Here is a 6,355-nt window from a genome sequence, read left to right on the forward strand (position 1 = left end):
TTAGCTGTTAACATAATTGACTACTTTTCCTTATCTCATATATATATACATATATATATATAACTTATTATATACAAATTTTTACTCCCAATTTAAATTTTGTCCCACTTTATCTATACTTCTTTAAATTCTGATCTCTATTTCTGAGTGCTCAATACTCACATATCCACCAATTTTTTTCTCATGGGTTCCTCACGTCTGGTCACTTATTCTGTGCTTTTTGGAGTTTGCGATCAGCCTCACATCTGGTCTCCATTATGTCAACCATTAGAATTGAAACATTAAGCAATTTCCTGAATATATAGTTTATCATTACATGTATGACATTTTGCTATCTGATTCAAATGTAGATACTTTAGAAAGAATGTTTGAATAAGTGAAGACAATTTTGCCTTGTTGGGGATTACAAAGTGCTCCTGAAAAAATAAAAAGATAGATTCTATTAATTATTTTGGCTATAAAATAGGTTTATGAAAACTTAGACCCCAAAAGGTACAGATTAGGAGAGATTGACTGTAGAATCTTAATGACTTCCAAAGATTGATAAGAGACATTTCCCATCTATGGAATACTACGAGGTAGCTACTTATGACCTGATTAATTTAAGCAAAACCTTAGTTGGTGACAAGAATTTAAATAGTTGCAGGGAAATATCAGCTGAAGCTTTGATTGAAGAGAAATTACAGAAAGCACATGTGGATCATGTGGATCCAAATTTTATCTGCATTTTGTACATATTATCCTCTAAACATTCCCCTACAAGAATTTTAATGCAGAGGGGAGATATTGCCTTAGAATGGATCTTTTTACCACATAAACCGAGTAAAAAATTAAAAACTTATGTGAACAATTTCTCTGAGTTAATTTTAAAAGGAATATTGAGACTTCATCAATTAACAAGAATAGATCCAGCAGAAATTATAGTACCTTTTAGAAATGATGAAATTGACAAATTATGGAAAGAAAGTGAACCCTGGCAAAGAGCTTATAGTAATATTTTTGGAGAGATTAACTACAACTATCCCGAAAGCAAGAGCATTCAACTTATAAAGAAAACTAACTGAATCTTTCCTTACATTGTAAGACACACCAATAACTGGAGCCCCTACATTCTATACTGATGCAAATAAATCAGGAAAGGCAGGTTACAAATCAAAGCCCTTATGATTCTGTACAAAAGTCAGAATTACATGCTATTCTCATGATACTAAGGGATTTTAAAGAACAAAGTTACTGATTCACAATATGCAGAAAGAGTTGTTTTGTTTATTGAAACTGTTGAATTTATACCAGATGATACATAATTGTCTTCACTTTTTATTCAGTGACAAGATATAATCAGGAATAGGCATCATCCCATATATATAACACACATCCAATCCCACACAGGCCTACAAGGTTCTTTACCACAAGGTAATACAGAAATTGGTCAATATTGATTGGGAATGTGCTGAAGGCCTCAGAATTTCATTAAAAAAATCATATCAGTAGTAAATGTTTAAAAAAAGACTTTCCAAACAACACATGGCAACAAGCCAAGGAAATTATAAAGAAATGTCCTTCTTGTTTTTATACAACCAAACACCACGACCTGCAGAAAGTAACCCAAAGGGTACTCAAAGTAATAAAATCTGGCAGATGGATGTGTTCTATTTTGTAGAATTTGGAAAACTAAAATATGTACACCACACAATTGATATCTATTCAGGTTTTCAATGGGCAACTGCTTTGAGTTTGGAAAAAGCTGATTTGGTAATCACACATTTGCTAGAACTTATGGCCATCATGAGTATATCTATACAAATAAACACAGACAATGCTCCAGCATATGTCTCTAAGAAAATGAAACCACCTTTTTGCTCATTATAATATAAAATATATTACAGGTATTCCACACAGTTCTACAGGGCAAGAAGTTGTAGAAAGAGCAAATCAAACTCTAAAGGATATGTTAAATAAACAAAAAGGGATGAAAATACCCCAGAAATAGCTTTCATAATGCTTTATTAACTTTGAATTTTCTGCATGTTAATGAAAAAGGAACAATAGCTGCAGACATTGAATAGTAGAAAAAAACTTCAGAGCTAAATCAGCTGATATACTTTAAAGATCTACTGACCTCAGAATGGAAACCAGAGCATGTGTTACATTGGGAAAGGGGTTTTGCTTTTGTGTCCACAGGAGAAGAAAAGCTATGGATACCATCAAAATTGGTAAAGATTTGATTTGAACAAGAAACACCTCTTAATTATAAGAGATATTTCATTAAGCACCATGGCTGTCTAATCTATACAAACATATAAAACTAACAAATGCTTTTCATTTGATCGTATATAACTTTCCAAAAGAGAACCCCCCCCCCCAAAATTACAGTTGGGGAAGTGGTTTGCTTTTGTCTTTTCAGGAGAATAAAGGTATCAAGCCAAAGAATTTGAGGACTATTGGACAAATAAGACATCTGAAGAAAAAGGACAAATTGTCCAGAAAAAAAAAAGTCTCAAGCAAAAAATTAAATTAGTCTATTAGCATATCACATTTCCAATGGGATAAAATTTTATAAATCTTCCCAAATGTTTGCTTATGCTGTTCTTTACAGACATATATTGCAAATGTCTTTTTGTAGTCCCAGACAAATTAAAGATTAAAGCTGGCTCTGGAGTTGGAGTGGGGCTCTCTCCTTCTCTAAACCCAAGCATGCTTATTAAAATGAAATCCAAAATCTCTGTCTCCTGTCAGAAGAGCCACCTGACATAGGACACAAGAAAAAGAGAAATTTAAGGACTATTTTATTGCTACTAATCTTGTAATCCTGTGATTTTATATTGACTCTTAAGCAGCTTTCCTTAAGGTATAAGATTCGTAAGATTAATATATATTAAACTTTTTTCATGATATTAATGGTTATATAGAGAACTAACTAATTCTAGAAAAAGGTTTTATCTGCCTTCCTGTACATGATTTCAGGTTTGAGTCTCTATCAGTTTTCTGCAATGAGCATGCCTAATAGCAACTTTTGATGTTATTCAAAAGGGGGATGGGGCCCCACAACTATTATTCCTCCAGAACTATGATAACCACTAACCCGAAAAACATGACTTAAAGATCGGCTTTGGACTACAAACTGCTCAGAACAATTTTGAGGTGGCTAGCTGAAGTGATCCAGCCTAACAGACTGTTTTAGCCAGGACTTGGGACAAGCCCTGTACTTTTGCATTATGCAGAGACTAGACAACAAATGATACAGCTACCTCTCTCAGGACTTGACAATTAACCCAAATTTTTCTTATCAGGATCCCCTAAAGATACCATCACCCCCAAATAGCAGGAAATAAATTTAAAAATATGACACCCACATTCCCAAGAGGTGGGATGGGTGGTTTTTGATCATTCAATGGCTCATGGATATTTGTTGTTGCTTAAGGGGTTTGGGTGCAAGTTGTTATTGGTAATGGTCAGGGGGAAAGCTAAATAAAGGAAAATTAGATTCAATGTTCTTGTTTTGAAAAGAAAAAAAAGGATGATATAGATATTATAGAAAAAGGGTATGTTGTTGAATCTACTCTAAGAAGAGAAAAGTGAGGATACAGATATGATAAGATAAAACGGAAGATTATTGAATCTACTTTTAAAAAGCAGCTACTAGTTTTAAATGTTTTCTATTGGATTGGACTTTTATCTACTGTCTACAAATTTTATTTATTGATAAAAATTTGAGATTAGTCTTATTAGAACATATTGTATATTCATTTCTATTCTTGTTCAAGGTATTGTACCTATACAACTCACTTAACAATGTAATGCAAATTTCTAGTCCTTGAAAATTATGATTATACTAACTGTTTAGGATAATAAAGAAATGCATGTTAGTAATTAATTACCTATTATAATCAAACTTGTAGTCACATTAGGTATGTTTTCAAGGTCAAACAAAGAAATATTTTAAATAGGTCATCTTCAAACACTTCAGAGATCTACAAAATATTGCATTGAAGATATTTTAATAGCATTGGTGCTTTTTTTTATGACAATGAGACATATCTGTTCCTACTTCATGTCCAATCTACTTCAGAGAAGATGATGGGCATCAAAGAAACTCCACAAGGAGTTTGCTTTCTTTGTGGCAAAAGTAAATTACTGGGTAATAAAGTGACCTTGTCTCAGCTACTGACCGTATGCTGTACTAATAGAACAAACAGGACACCAAAGAGAGTAACTGCCAAACATTGCCCAGACAAAAGGTGGGACAGTCCTTCAAAAACCCTGCTTCATAAAAAAGTCTGTCAGATACTGTAGGCCTGTAGGCCAAAGATGAATGCCTCAACACTGCAGAGGAACTTTGGGTAGCCAGCTGTTTCTGTCATTTCCCACAATTTTTTTTAATGTCACTTGCTCACACTTCCTGCTTACTCAGTTAATATTATTTCCTTCTTGAGTCTCTGAGGGAGTTGAAGACTAGATATTTATAGTTATAGTTTTCCTTGTTTACTATACATAGAAAGCAAATTATGTAGTAAAGTAGCTACAAGACTTTGGAATCACCAAGATATAACAGATATGGAGTATTTTCTCTGAATCTGTCAAATGCAAATGGACTAGATATTGTTGGTGTACATATTGCCTGAATATATTATATATAGTTATTGTACTTATTGTATAGAGTCTTTCTTTTATTAGTTATAGCTTAACTTTTTTATTTTAGACAAAAAGGGAAAATATAGTGGTATATTATTAGTGTTTTAATAAATAAAGCTTGCCTAAAGTTCAGTGCAAAACAGCCACACTAGTCAACTATACAGGCCAAGCAGGGATTACACACACCTTTAATCTCAGTAGCCACACTAGTTAGTCATAGATGCCAGGTAGTTGTGGTGCATACCTCTAATCCCAGCACCAAAGAGGAATATAAGGAAGGATGAGACAGAACCTCGTCTCTCTTTCAGTCTGAGGATTTCATTAAGGTAAAAGGTCTCTAGTGGCTTGGCTGCTTTGCTTTTCTGATCTTCAGGTTGAACCCCAATATCTGTCTTTGGGTTTTTATTAATCGTGCTGTAACAAAGAGCTGATTCTTTGAGAAAATCAACAAAATTGACAAACCCTTATTCAAACTAACTAAAAGACAGAGATAGAATATTCAAATTAACAAAATCTGAAGTAAAAAGGGAGGCATAAAAAGAGACACCAAGGTAATTCAAAGAATCATTAGGTAATACTTTAAAAACATGTATTCCACAATATTGGAAAATCTAAAAGAAATGAATAGTTTTTCTCAACAAATAATATTTGCCAAAGTTAAATCAAGATCAGATAAACAATCTAAGTATATCTATAAGGAAATAGAAGTAGTCATTAAAGGTCTCCAAATCAAGAAAAGCTCTGGGCCAGTTGATTTTAAAAAGAGCTAATGCAAATACTCTTCAAATTATTCCAAATGGTGGAGAAGGAAGATGCCAGCGGCAGCGGCATCAGCGAGGAGGAGGCAGCGCAGTCTGACCCAGAGATCCGCCTGTGGGGGCTGGAGGCCCAGAAGCGGCTTCGAGCTTTCCGGGTGTTGATTGTCGGCATCAAAGGACTTGGGGCTGAAATTGCCAAGAATCTTATCCTAGCGGGAGTGAAAGGACTGACCATGCTGGATCACGAACAGGTATCTCCAAAAGATCATGGATCTCAGTTCTTGACTCAAACTGGGTCTGTGGACCAAAATAGGACTGAGACATCTTTGGAACGAGCCCAGAATCTCAGCCCCATGGTGGATATAAAGGTGGATACTGAGGATATAGAGAAGAAGCCAGAGGCATTCTTCACTCAGTCTGATGCTGTGTGACTGATTTGCTGTTCCAGGGATGTCATCGTTAAAGTTGACCAGATCTGTCACAGAAACAGCATCAAGGTCTTCACAGGAGATGTCTTTGGGTACCATGGGTATGCCTTTGCAAATCTTGGAAAGCATGAGTTTGTAGAAGAGAAAACCAAAGTTGCCAAGGTTGGTCAAGGAGTAGAAGGTGGGCCTGATACCAAGAGAGCAAACTTGATTCACCTGAGACAACCATGGTCAAAAAGAAAGTACTTTTCTGCCCTGTAAAAGAGGCGCTGGAAGTGGATTGGAGCGGAGAGAAAGCCAAGGCTGCTCTGAAACGCACAGCCCCAGACTACTTTCTGCTGCAAGTGCTGCTGAAATCCCGCACAGATAAAGGAAGAGATCCCAGTTCTGATAGCTCCAGTATGTGCTGTGGTTGGAGGAATCTTGGCACAGGAAATTGTGAAGGCCCTGTCTCAATGGGACCTTCCTCACAACAATTTCTTCTTTTTTGATGGCATGAAGGGGAAAGGAGTTGTGGAGTGTCTGGGTCCCAAGTGA

The 6,355-nt window shown here is 35.4% G+C and overlaps 1 pseudogene; it reads left to right on the forward strand.

The window, feature by feature from the left end:
* The first annotated feature begins 5,428 nt into the window (after window positions 1–5,428).
* Window positions 5,429–6,355, forward strand: LOC121443755 (annotated as a pseudogene).

The sequence above is a fragment of the Microtus oregoni genome, unplaced genomic scaffold, assembly GCF_018167655.1.
Source record: "Microtus oregoni isolate MIOR12 unplaced genomic scaffold, Mior012 000112F_ref0000385, whole genome shotgun sequence".
NCBI classification, from domain to species: Eukaryota; Metazoa; Chordata; class Mammalia; order Rodentia; family Cricetidae; genus Microtus; species Microtus oregoni.